Genomic DNA, 10,628 nt, shown 5'->3' with positions numbered 1-10,628 from the left:
TGGTACCGTTATTGTTAATGTCAACACAATGGAAAAGGCAAATAATGTCTTAGTATTATTACAAGAATGCCTTTGACTTCATGGATTTCCTGAAAGTATTTTGGTGACCCCCCCAGGGAGATGCAAACCATACTTTGAGAACTACCATCATATTAATAGAAAATAACCATATTTCCTCACAAAGACTCTTTGATATCTGAAATAGAATGTTGGGGTAAATCACTGATTATAATATATACCCTTTTGCCAGGATAACTACTATAAAATCACAGATGTGAGAAAACAAAGGATTTAGATTTAACTCAGCATTTGTAATAAATATGCTTAAAAAACTAACTTAGGTCCAAAAGTTTACACACTTTAAAATTAGATTAGTTATTTCTATCTTTGTTTTTTAGCATTAGAAGATCTATGAGTGAGATGGCTTTCTCTCTCTCTCATTACTTATTCTCTAAAAAATATTAATGAGAAAGGATCTGAATAGACATTTCTCCAAAAAAGATATATGAATAGCTAATAAGCATACAAAAAGATGCTCACCACCACTAATCATCAGGGAAATGCAAATCAAAACCACAATAAAATACCACTTCCCTCCCACTGGGATGCCTGGAAATCATAAAGTCAGATGGCAACAAGTATTGGTGAGGATGTGAGAAATTGGAACCCTTACACACTGCAGGTGGGGATGCATAATGGTTCAGGTACTTTGGAAAACAGTCTGGCAGTTCCTCAAACAACTAAACATGGAGTTACCATATGATCCAGCAATTCCACGCCTAGGTATATACTCAAAAGAAAGGAAAACACATGTCCACACAGAAACTTGTTTATAAATGTTTATAGTAGCATTATTCATAATAGGCAAAATGTGAAAACAACCCAGATGCCCATCAACAGAGAAATGGATGAACAAAATTTGGTATATCCATTCAATGGACTATATTATTCAACCACAAGAAGGAATGAAGTACTAATATATGCCACAACAGGAGTGAAACTTGAAAACATTGTGCTGCCTGAGAGAATCCAGTCACAAAAGATCACATATATGATTCCATTCCTATGAAAGCCCAGAATAGGAAAATCTATAGAGACAGAAAGTAGGTAAGTGTTTACTTAGGGCTGGGGCTGGGGTGGTATGAGAGAATGTGGGGGAAAGTGATAGCTAAAGGATAAGAGTTTTCTTCTTGAGGGGATTAAGACGTTCTAAAATTGACTATGGTGATGGTTGCACATATCTGTGAATATATAAAAAACATGGAAGTGTACATTTTATTTATTTATTTATTTATTTTTTATTTTTATTTTTTGAGACAGCGTCTCTCTCTGTTGCCCAGGCTAGAGTGAGTGCAGTGGTGTCAGCCTAGCTCACAGCAACCTCAAACTCCTGAGCTCAAGAGATCCTCCTGTCTCAGCCTCCCGAGTAGCTGGGACTACAGGCATGTGCCACCATGCCCGGCTAATTTTTTCTATATATATTTTTAGCTGTCCATATAATTTCTTTCTATTTTTAGTAGAGGTGGGGTCTCGCTCTTGCTCAGTCTGGTCTCGAACTCCTGAGCTCAAACGATCCGCCCACCTCGGCCTCCCAGAGTGCTAGGACTACAGGCGTGAGCCACCGCGCCCGGCCCGGAAGTATACATTTTAAATGGGTGAATTGTATGGTATATAAATTATATCTCAAGCTGTTAAAATCAATTAGACTATAGAAAAAAATTAACTCCAAAAAAATTTTCTTAGAAAAATCATTTCATAGGTGGGGAGACTGAGCTCCAGAGAGATAAGGGGACTGACTTAAAGTCACAAAAAAGCTGGGACAAGAACCTAGGTTTCTAGTTCCTGCAGTAGAGTGTATTTCATCCCCCAGAACAGTAATACAATGGCCCTTTCACTTCTGGGGAGAAAATTCCAATGATCATACCAAATGCATTCAAACTGCAGTCAGCCTAAGAGGTGAAAATAAAGTATCTGCAAGAAAAGTACTCTATCTACAATTCTGCTCTGAACAATGTCACCCTTTGTAGAAAGAAATGAGAAACTGCAGAAAATCTGAGCAGAATAAGAGTAGAGAAATAGAATTCACCTTCTTGCTTTAAACACTAACCCATTTAAGGGAGGGCTTATAAATGTTGTCCACCAGTTGCATAGGCTTTTGCCAACTCCTTCTAAAATAGCTATTCATAAAAATAGTAAACAAAATACAGCACAAATATTTTGGTAGGTCCACTGAGCTAGTGTGTATCATACCCATTCATGGTCAAACATATTGTAATGGACAGCATGGTGCTCTTCTCACAAATGCTTTGGTTCCAACGCTAGTAGATGCTAGCCAGAACTATGGTAATACCCCTGATTTGTGTCACACTTTGAGTTTCAACTTGCTTTTACATAGTATCACATCAGATGCTCAAAACAGCCTTGTGAAATCAATAGGGCAGGTATTATTAGCCCCATTTTGCAGATAGGAAACTATTTTTAGGTAAGTAGGACGAGGTATTATTACCATCCTCATTTTATGAATGAGAGGCTTCTTTTACATAAGCAGTGTGACATAAATAGCTACAGAGAGAACTTAAACCTGTGGCTGGCATATAAAATTTTGGAAACTATTTAAAACTAGAGAACAAAGTAACAGAATGTGCAGCTGGGATACTCAGGGAAATGACAGGTTTACTGCCGCTTTATATTTATTGCATTTCCATAAACTGCTTTTAGACAGATCAGACCATGCACCTCCAAGCCCTGGTATGCTAGAGAATGATTGACAGGGCTGTCCCTTGCACAACTCCGGGCGACACCATTCACATAAGATGATGCAATCCTCATGGCATTCGTTATGAATTGCAGGCCTCCCCTAGAGTTAACGAAGTGGAGTCTTGACCCTAAATCAGAGATGCTTCATAGATATCATAGACATAAATCAGGCAAATCTCAAGACCCATCACAAATTTTACCTCCTCTATGAAATCTTCTCTAATAACCTCTCCTGTCCTAACAGTCAATTCTATGCATTGTATATTTTGGTATTTGTTTATATTCCACTTTAACTATAATTTATCTTTTTATATTATTCTTTTCTGTAATTCATCTTTAAGTATTTGACTTGTGGAAGTTTTTTCTCTTTCAAAAGATTGTAACTCAGCTGGGTTTAGTGGCTCATGCCTATAATCCCAGCACTTTGAGAGGCTGAGGCAGGAGGATTGCTTGAGGCCAGGAATTTGAGACCAGCCTGGGCAACATAGCAAGACCCCTGTCTCTAAAAAAAAAAAAAAAAAATTAGCCAGACATGGAGGTACCGTCCTTGTAGTCCCAGCTATCTGGAAAGCTGAGGTAGGAGGATCACTTGAGCCCAGGAGTTTGAGCCTGCAGTGAGCTATGATGGTGCCACTGTACTCTAGCCTGGGCAACAGAGTGAGACCCTGTCTTTTTTTTTTTTTTTTTTTTTTTTTTTTTTTTTTTGTTGAGACAGAGTCTCACTTTGTTGCCCAGGCTAGAGTGAGTGCCGTGGCGTCAGCTTAGCTCACAGCAACCTCAAACTCCTGGGCTCAAGCGATCCTACTGCCTCAGCCTCCCGAGTAGCTGGGACTACAGGCATGCGCCACTATGCCCGGCTAATTTTTTCTATATAGATTTTTAGGTGTCCATATAATGTCTTTCTATTTTTAGTAGAGACGGGGTCTCGCTCAGGCTGGTCTCGAACTCCTGACCTTGAGCAATCCACCCGCCTCGGCCTCCCAGAGTGCTAGGATTACAGGCGTGAGCCACCGCGCCCGGCCTTCCTGTCTTAAATAATAAACAAACAAACAAACAAATAAATTAGATTGTAACTCTTTGAGGGCAGAAACTATACTATTTTCTACTTCTTTATGCTTCAAACTTTTTTATGTATAGTGATAAATGCAGTAGTCAATAATTCAATTGAATTAGTCAATTTGACTTCAACAATTTGAGTCATTTGGTATTATAAGTACAGTAAAAGAATATAAGTAAATCAAGAAATGTATCAGTTATTACAAGAATCATATTTTCCTTTGAATTTACTAATTTACTTATGTTTCACCTATGTAGCTTTCTGATGTTCAGATTATTGCCTTAAATCTTCGTGCCCTCATTTGGGGAATCATATGGACAAACAGATTTGAATTCTGTTTGCTAATGCTATTAAGTTTCAAGAGCCAACTGCTGGTAGAACAAATACCAAGTCATTCAAAACTATATCTGGATTGCATTTTCTAAGATGGAATACTGCCACTCCGAACAAATTGGCTTTCCATTAGAAAGGAAGAAGAGTAGAGTACACATGGGGTAGGCAACTTGCAATATCTGTAATGAAAGGTGAATGTCTTCCATGTCCAATTTTGAATTTTGTATTGACTACAGAAATACACACTGTGAATTTGGAAGGTGAAAGAAACTCCAAAGATAGAATTTCCCATTGTTAGTCTTTTTTTTATACTTTTGTTTGTTTGTTTTTTTTGAGACAGAGTCTCACTCTGTTGCCCGGGCTAGAGTGAGTGCCGTGGCGTCAGTCTAGCTCACAGCAACCTCAAACTCCTGGACTTAAGCGATCCTACTGCCTCAGCCTCCCGAGCAGCTGGGACTACAGGCATGCGCCACCATGCCCGGCTAATTTTTTGTATATATATCTTTTAGTTGTCCATATAATTTCTTTCTATTTTTAGTAGAGACGGGATCTCACTCTTGCTCAGGCTGGTCTCAAACTCCTGACCTTGAGCGATCCACCCGCCTCGGCCTCCCAGAGTGTTAGGATTACAGGCGTGAGCCACCGCGCCCGGCCCCATTGTTAGTCTTAACTACCTTAGAGCCCACTAACTTCCTGAGAAATTATTGCCTATAGTGTTAAGGATAGTCTTCACCCTAGGAAATCTGTGGGGAAAACTACAAATTTTACTAGTAGGTATGACCCAAAATTGGAAATGGGGTCTCTAGAACCATACCCCAAACACAATTGACAGGAAAATTGGTCTCTTGGCTAGAGGATGCAGGACAACGTTAATTTGCTGAAATCTTTAAAGTAAATTAATCTAAAATATCAATTAGTGAATCTCATCTCCATAGCCAGAAACACTTAGACCTAATAAACCTAAGTCCTTTTATCCTACAAAATTTTAAATGAGGCTTTGTCTCTAATCAAAAAGTATTATGTGCATGATTTTCTTACCCAGAGACAATTAACTAAATCCTGGACATCAGCACTTCTCTCAACTCTTTAAACAATTATCATCAAATTATTTCTTTTCTTGTGGAAATTAAAAAGGAAATCATGAACAAATAGTACCCAATGATGAGATTTTTTTTCTATTTAATTGTGGTTTTACAAACACTACTGGTTCTTTTTTTCTGGTTAAGCCAGCAGGAGTCTTACAATTTTGCGGGGATATTTTCTGTCAATAACAAAGCCATTTGTTCATTTAATCTAACACTATAAAAAGAAGTATCATGTAGTGACCTTAACCTGTTTCATTTCACTGTAGTGATACAGAACTATATATAAAACAAAAATATAATTTTCACCATGAGTAATACATTTCCAGTATTATTACTATAAAGATAAATTCTCAAAGAAAATAGAAATTTAATTTTACTAAGGTTTTTTTTTTTTTTATTTTGTTTTGTTTTTACAACTTGGCTGCCTGTCTGCCTTTATTAAGGTAATACTTATTTGCTCTCTAGTTAAAATAAAAGATTTATGTCTAACTGAATAAGCAGCATAATGATTTTGTCAGAGAGTAATGGAAATGAACGTTTTCTCATTTTTTTGGAGTAGTATAGTTTTTATAAGCTCTGCAGAAGATTTCATTCAGATAAGGTCACATCAAATAGAAGTTTTGCTCATTGGATTAAAAATAGATCAGCTCAGTGACTCAGCAGGTAGCTTATTGCAGTTGCCTGCTGAGAACATCCTAATTCTTCCTTGTGCTACATCACAGTGGAGTACTCATGTGGCTTTATGGGGATTAGCTTATTTAGCTATTAGAAATAAGATCACAGGATATCTAGGACATTCTGTGAGATACAATGACACTGAGAGTGTTATGGGTCAAGTTTTAGTTAAGTAGACGTAAGCATATATTCAATATATCCGTTTAAGTTCCTTTTACTGGGAGTATTATAGGTCAAATTCTGGTTAAGTATAAGCAAGCACATATTCAAAACAATGATTTAAGTTTCTTTTAATAAATTTACAGTAATATTATGGCTAAATTAAAAGTAAATGGTGGAATCAGGTTACAGAGAATACTTGACTGTGCTCTGATTTCTAGAGCAATACCTGCTTTATTAGTTCATGAGCCTCCTACCTGACTTCCCCCGCTATGTGGGAAACCTCAGTGGGGAAAGGGGCTTTAATATATCTCTCTTTTTTAAAACCAATGACGGTGATCAGAATATTCAACCCCAAAATATACCACTTTGGTATAAGGATTATTTTGAGATCAACTCAACTGAGAATCAGGAGGAGGTTTTTGCCTTCTCCCATCTAGCTAAAAGCAGGGCATAACTCTTCATTTGTAAAAGTGCTCCACTCTCCCATATAAGGAAGAGAAGAATGACTCCAGAGACAACTCTTAGAAGCAGAGACAATCCGGGCATGGTGGCTCATGCCTGTAATGCTAGCACTCTGCGAGGCCGAGGCGGGAGGATCGCTCGAGGTCAGGAGTTCGAGACCAGCCTGAGCAAGAGCGAGACCCTGTCTCTACTAAAAATAGAAAGAAATGATCTGGACAGTTAAAAATATATATAGAAAAAAAATTAGCTGGGCATGGTGGCACATGCCTGTAGTCTCAGTTACTCAGGAGGCTGAGGCAGAAGGATTGCTTGAACCCAGGAGTTTGAGGTTGCTGTGAGCTAGGCTGACGCCACGGCACTCTAGCCCGGGCAACAGAGTGAGACTCTGTCTCAAAAAAATAAAAAAAACAAAAAACAAAGCAAAACTAAAAAATAAAAAAAAGAAGCAGAGACAACTTGAGTCTGCATAACAAACCTTACTAAGCAACTGTTATCTACCATACATTTCCTAGTCACTTTCTCATAGTTTACTTCCCTAAAGCCCAAATCCCTTTCCTGTGTCTAGTCAGTTTTCCACAATTTATTGCCTTTTTAAAAAATGGATATAAGCCCCTATGTCTAATCACCTCTTTGAGTTTTCACTCCTTTCCTGTGAAGCCCTTTGCACATAAAATAAAATTTGTATGTTTTTTCTCCTGTTAAATCTGCTCTTATCAGTTTAATTTGCCTATTCCAAGTAAAGAATTTAGAGCACAGAGGAAAAGTTTCTCCTCCCCTATGTCCACATCCAGGCAGTGACCAAGAAAAGTCATCTCCAGCCCTAGACAATCAGGGATAGTCTTACACACAGATGGAGTTGGTCATTCTCCTGAAAGGAAACATGAAGAATAGCCCTCCCTCCAAAATCTCCCTCCAAATTATTGGCTATCAATAGGGAAACACTTTAAGCCAGTATCTTTCATTAATATCTTAGTGTACCAGCACACATTTAAAAAATCACCCTTGTACAGAAAACATATTGTGAACTAAAAATTTTAAGGCTCAGCTCTGCCACAGGCTGACTGAATGGACCCCCTCATGGCCAAAGGAATATCCTAAAACTAAATTGCCTGCCAGGAGGAAGGAGGTCAGACATGCCTTATCATGACCCCTCCCTTCTTGGGACATCCTTTGTAACCCATTAACAGGCCCAAGGGTATACAAGACAAATGTGCTGATCCTCAATTTACGCAACAAGTATATGTCAGGTAGCTTATCTCTGATAAACAGCTTCTTATGTTGAAACATTCCAAGCCTTTAGACAAAGCTTCATGTCTTCAACCACTTACAAGCCAAAGAATCTTCAAACCCACCTATAACCTATAAGCCCCACCGCCCCTTTGAGATGGCCCACCTTTTCAGGCCAAACCAATGTATGCCTCCCACGTATTGATTTATGACTCTACCTGTAACCCCTGTCTCCCTGAATTGTATAAAACCAAACTATAACCCAGCCACAGCAAGTCCACTTGCTCAAGGCTTCTTGGGCATGGCTCCAGGTCATGGTTCTAAAATTTGGCTCAGAGTAAATCTCTTTAAAATTATTTTACAGGCCGGGCACGGTGGCTCACGCCTGTAATCCTGGCACTCTGGGAGGCCAAGGCGGGAGGATCGCTCAAGGTCAGGAGTTCGAGACCAGCCTGAGCAAGAGTGAGACCCCCGTCTCTAATAAAAAAGAGAAAAAAATTATCTGGACAATTAAAAGTATATATAGAAAAAATTAGCCGGACATGGTGGCACCTGCCTGTAGTCCCAGCTACTCAGGAGGCTGAGGCAGAAGGATCGCTTAAGCCCAGGAGTTTGAGGTTGCTGTGAGCTAGGCTGACGCCACAGCACTCTAGCCCAGGCAACAGAGTGAGACTCTGTCTAAAAAAAAAAAAAATTTTACAGAGTTTGGCTTTTTTTCCATTGACAAGATGTTAGCTGCTAAAGATACAAAGACAAATAAAATTAGGGCTTGACCTTTGAACAGATTCATTTAACCACTGATTTATCAGATCCCTGAGTAAATAAATGGGTAAGTTGTGATGTGAGGCAAAAGAAGAGTAGGAAAGTGAGAAGGCGGAAGAATGTAGGTCTTGTAAGGCCTTGCAATGGAGAGTCAGCTTGAGTCAGCAGGTGAGCAGGCCTGGGACCAGGAGCAGCCTGAGGGCTCTAGAGGCTTTGAAGGAAGGGAAAAATCAATGCAGGGGCTCTGAGAGGGGCTCTGACAGGGGAAGAAAAGGAGCTTCATTCTCATAAAAATTTGGCCTAGAGCTAACCTTGGAAACACTACCTGGTTTAATTCATTCCTCTCTTACGTTTGGTCTTCAAGAAAACAGAGGTAGCTGAAATTTGTCTGTGACAGGCAACCTGTTTTCCTCTAGGGTGGCTATTTTCCTAGAGAATCGCAGGATTTCCCACAATCTCCTCCCACTTCCTGTCAGGTGGGGACCTTTCCATAAGGACTTAAAGTGAGCTCCCTGTTAGAAATATTTGCATTTTAACACAGGAGTCTGTGTTCAACAATCTCTTAAGATTGTTCAAGTGAGACCCTTAAAACTGCAATCTAAAACCAACCTGTAGCTGGTTGAGATGGCTCACACCTATAATTCCAGCACTTTGGGAGGCCACAGCAAGAGAATCACTGGAGCCCGGGAATTCCAGACCAGTCTCGGCAACCTAGCAAGACTTCATCTCTTTTATTTTTTGTTTGTTTTTGAGATAGGGTCTCACTCTGTCACCTAGGCTGGAGTGCAGTGGCCCATCATAGCTCACTGAAGCCTCCAACTCCTGAGCTCAAGTTATCCTCCTGCCTCAAAAGAAAATTAGCCTGGTATGGTGGTGTGCACCTGTAGTCCTACCTACTCCGAAGGCTGAGACAGGAGGATCATTCGGGCCCAGTAGTTTGAGGTTACAGTGAACCATGATGGTGCCACTGTATTCTAGCATGGGCAACAGAATGAGATCCTGTGTCTAAATAAAACCTCTAAGTTTAACTTATAAGGTTACCCTTATTATCTCAACTCTCTGTCCTAGGCCTCCTAATTTTACTTTGTTTTTTTTTTTTATTTCCTGGGAACATAGATTCAAGTTTCTCTGAATATACACTCTCCCTAATTTTACTTCTTTTCTTGTGTGTCAGTTACTCTTGTAGATGACTTTTCATTCATTTGTTCAGAGTGAATACTATCATTTTTGGTCAATTATTAATTCAAATTAGGTCATTTTCAAAAAGGAATTCATACTTCCCCTAAAAGTAGAGCTGTGTAGAGGAGGAAAGATAATTTTCTCTCCATTCTGGATAATTATTAACTAAGACTCTCTGTAACAAAAAACAGATTAACAAGAGAAAAACAAACAGAAGTTTATTAACTAGTAAACCTTATATATACATGAGAGAATACCCAGAGAAATGAGTAAATCTCTAAAGTATACTCAAAGAAAGAGTTTAAACTTCAGGTTTAAACATCATTGTTTTCTGAAACAAAGAAAGAAGGTTGTGGAAAAAGGCCCAATTAAGATGTGATGACCAGGAAAAGCACCTTAAACAAAGGTACAGTTTGTTATACAAATTTAAGTCCCAGCCTTAGCATTGTTCAAGAGTCTCTCATAATTTAGTCATCCTTCTTTACAAGTTGCAAAGAAGGAGACACTCTTACAAATGGAGATTTTCTTTATAGATGCAAATTTTTCTTACAAATGGGTAACTTTTCAGAGGTATTTCTGTGTATAGTTCCTCAACATAACCAGTTCAAAACAATTAACATGCTAAAGAGAAGTATTTGGGGGCGGCATATTTTGGTCTCCTACAATCACATTTTGAGGTGATGTGTCCTGAGCCTTTGAGCACAGTGTAAAAAAATTAGGTGAATAGATAACTTAAAGGTTTATCTATCTAGCTTGCTTGGGAGCCAGTATTAAGGTAAATTTGAGGCCTGGTGAGGTGGCTCATGCCTGTAATCCTAGCACTCTGGGAGGCCGAGGCGGGTGGATAGCTTGAGCTCAGGAGTTCGAGACCAGCCTGAGCAAGAACAAGACCCTGTCTCTACTAAAAGTAGGCAAAATTAGCTGGGTGT

The sequence above is a fragment of the Eulemur rufifrons genome, chromosome 19 (genome assembly GCF_041146395.1).
Source record: "Eulemur rufifrons isolate Redbay chromosome 19, OSU_ERuf_1, whole genome shotgun sequence".
Classification (NCBI taxonomy): Eukaryota; Metazoa; Chordata; class Mammalia; order Primates; family Lemuridae; genus Eulemur; species Eulemur rufifrons.
The sequence above is the reverse complement of the archived record's forward strand: the minus strand, read 5'-3'. Positions refer to the sequence as shown.